Below are 3548 nucleotides of genomic sequence, written 5' to 3' on the forward strand. Positions count from 1 at the left end.
TATTAAACATTTATAACTGTAATAACTTAGAATGTAAACAAACTGTGCATAAGTATCTGTTAGAAATTAGCCAAGTAGATACGGAAGATCTACTGCATACAGCTAAATAGTGAGTGATAGACCACACAACACAACATACATCCAAACACAAACATACCCACACCCACACACAGACACACACCCACACCCACACACACCCACACACACACACACACACACACACACATACCACAAAAACATCTGAAACTAACTAAAACAGAAGCTACTGAGCACAACATGTACGGTATTGTCTTAACGTAAATACTTCACATACAAGGCTTATTTTTATATATTTTTTGTATCACTAGTTTGGGGCACCAGCAGCTGTAACACAGGTTTCCACCTAGTACGGTTGCTGGAAGCTACATCATATCTGTATAAATACAGCCTACTTTGTTTTAACCATGCATATAGATATCCACTCAATTGTACAATAGCATTGTAAGTTGTGTTAAATTTTGAAATAAAAATATATTCATATTCATCGTACGTCAATGTCAAAATCACGATTTCAATTTTTCTGTGACAAAAACCGGTTCTCGTGACGTTATTTCAAAATTTTTGAAGAAAAAAATCTGGTTAGTACCTAACCACAATATTATTGTAAACTAAACTTATTTTACAAATGGATTTTCTGGTGATTGGCACGGTAAAACTGGTGGTTCTTGCTTTTTCGTAGGTTCAAATTAGTGGGAAATTATTTCCCACTGTTTGTTCCTGCAGTAAAAATATACTAAATTTATCTATACATAAAATATAATGTTACTTTATTGAACGAACTAATATGTATGGTTTTTTATAAGTATAAGCGGTTTATTACTCCCGATTCTTCTTATTTATTTACAGCATTTTGAAAAAAATATCAAACAGAAACGTAATATCGCTTACTACGAAGAATTTAGAAGAGACTGTCGAAAACATAGCTGACATTTCTGATTTATCAGACACAGATTCGGAAGACGACTCATGCTATGTCAACAGTATTAATTCTCCTTCCGATAGTTACCTCAAACAACTTGACGACTGCATATTTCCTTATTAAAATATTGTTCTTAATACTATTGTATCATTTTATAGCTTTTTTTTTAACACAAAAAAATATTTATAAAAAAACAAGCAAAGTAGCGGCAACTAGCTTGTATAGAAACTGTAGTAAATATTAATCAAAATTTGTAATCTGTACCGGATAGTGGGAAATAGTTTCCCACTTGATATTATTTTGCTTTGCAATCACGAATAGTGGGAAATTATTTCCCATCGCAAAACCTTACTTTCCCCCCACTAAAAAAATAAAATAACATTTTTTTCGTAATCTACGGACCCAACTTACCTAAAAACCATAGGTACATGGTTTTCATTTTTATCAAAAAAAATCATCCATTTGATTAAGGGTTAAAGTTAAAAATAACATGCAAAAATTTATGTATATACAAAATAAAAAAATACGGGTCCACTAATTTTCTATAAACTTTCCGAATAGCTAATAAAAATATAGGGTAAAGAAAATGAAATGTTGTCCATTATAAATATCAACACCCAAGACCCCAGTACAAATATGTCTTTAAACAAATATCTGCCCCAGCCGGGAATCGAACCCGGGACCTTCTGCATAGCAGTCAGGGCCACTAACCACTACGCCATTCGACCGTCTTAACAAGGTATAGTACATATTTAAATTCTGGTCCATACACCGACGCCCAGGCATGTCGAATGGAAGCAATATTTATGAGCGCATTCGCCAGTTTCATTCTAAGGGCCTATTCCTATTCTTTAAAATAAAACTAATTAGCTAAAATTATTAAATTTTATTAAAAATTACATCAATAATTATTGCAATTTACAACAAAACTCCTCAGATGACGACAGCGGAATCTGAAACAATACAATAATATTATTAGAAGTTATTGACGATTACTGTTACGAAAAGTTTTAAATTTTTAGAAGTCAGTATTTTTTATGTTTTATCCTCAAAAATATTCAGAACAGGTCTGTGTTGATCATCATAAAAATGTTAATTAATTAATGTAATGAATTAGTAAAATGTCTTACCACGTGCAAAATTGTGATCTTTGCACCGAATCTTCTTGCACCCAGATAAGGCTGAAAGAAAATAAATTTATTGTTAAAAATGTTCCATAATATATTTCATTTAAAATAATAAAAGAATTAAATCAGTCCTGTTGAGCTTGTAAAAACCGTCATGGAAGGCATCAGGGGGAATTTTATCATCATCGCATAAATTACTTTCTAGTATTTACGTTGGGATTCATATATGGAAATGGATCTTATAATTAAATGCTAACTTAAAAACTATGTGGACAAACATGAAACTTACCATTAACTTGACCGCTTTTAGCTTCATAGTAAATCGTGTCTTCAAATGAGTTTGGCAGATGCGACCTGTAAAAGTTTGTACTTAGTTATTTTATACGACATCATTTTATTCCAGTATTTATTCATTTTAGTTGCTTTATTATTCAGTCCTGTTGAGCTTGTAAAAACCGTCATGGTGGCATCAGGGGGAGTTTTATCATCATCTAACAGTGTGTAACTATGAACAAACTGGCAGAACACCAAAACCATACGGAAAGATTAATATTTGAGGCTTACCATATTAGTTATCTCGTATCACAGACGACAGACAGGTATAACTGCAATGCTAATCAGGTTGGGTAGAGTGACACCTGAAGGAGTTATTTAACATTAATAACATGTAGATGATGTTACATTGGTTTAGGATTAAGTTGACTGTAATAATTTGTCAGTCCTGTTGAGCTTGTAAAAACCGTCATGGTGGCATCAGGGGGAAGTTTATCATCATACAAACTAGGTAAACTATATGTTTTATTTAAAAAAAATTGGATATAGATAGATTCCTACCTTTTAAATGCTTCGACCTCAATGGAACTGGATACTGTAAACGAAAATAAACTCAGTATTAGTGATTGATAAATGTTTGTATGAATATATTTGAATAAAAAAAAATAATCAGGTAATAATTTAAAGCTGTCCTCAAAGAAATTCAGAACAGGTCTGTGATAGATCATCATTTTAAATTTTTAGATACAGCTTCAGTAAGAGCTATAAATAGAAAATTTATTACCTTTTCAAGTATTGTAGTCGAAGCTGCTAGGTATGGATGAACCTGCAAATCAAAATTTCCGATTACATAAAATTCCCCTAAGTAACAAGTTATAAAAATAATCAATAAAAGAATACCAACCTTTATGTAAATCTCCAAATTATAATGTACTAATAATCCTATCCCTCATTAGTTAAAATTCAAACAATGAATTTATAATAGAAAAATTATAATTTAAAAATTAATTACATTACAAGTAAAGAAAGTCCACATGATCCCAATCTATCAATGTAACTTGAGTCTTAGAAAGAAATGTCTCAATGGATATATTAATATTTATTAGATGTGTGATACTACAATAATAAACGTACTAGTATCACATTTGTATTCACGTATTATGGTTTATAATAATTATTAACAATGCATA

The 3548-nt window shown here is 31.0% G+C and overlaps 1 long non-coding RNA gene across 1 annotated transcript; it reads right to left on the reverse strand.

The window, feature by feature from the left end:
* Positions 1-1829: 1829 nt before the first annotated feature.
* LOC105390961 lies at positions 1830-2436 on the reverse strand. The gene is made up of 3 exons (XR_007267347.1): positions 2375-2436; positions 2089-2139; positions 1830-1911 (listed from the first exon to the last, which is right to left on the reverse strand). It is a non-coding gene; the product is annotated as an uncharacterized LOC105390961 (long non-coding RNA).
* Between the last annotated feature and the right edge of the window lie 1112 nt (positions 2437-3548).

The sequence above is a fragment of the Plutella xylostella genome, chromosome 19, assembly GCF_932276165.1.
Source record: "Plutella xylostella chromosome 19, ilPluXylo3.1, whole genome shotgun sequence".
Classification (NCBI taxonomy): domain Eukaryota; kingdom Metazoa; phylum Arthropoda; class Insecta; order Lepidoptera; family Plutellidae; genus Plutella; species Plutella xylostella.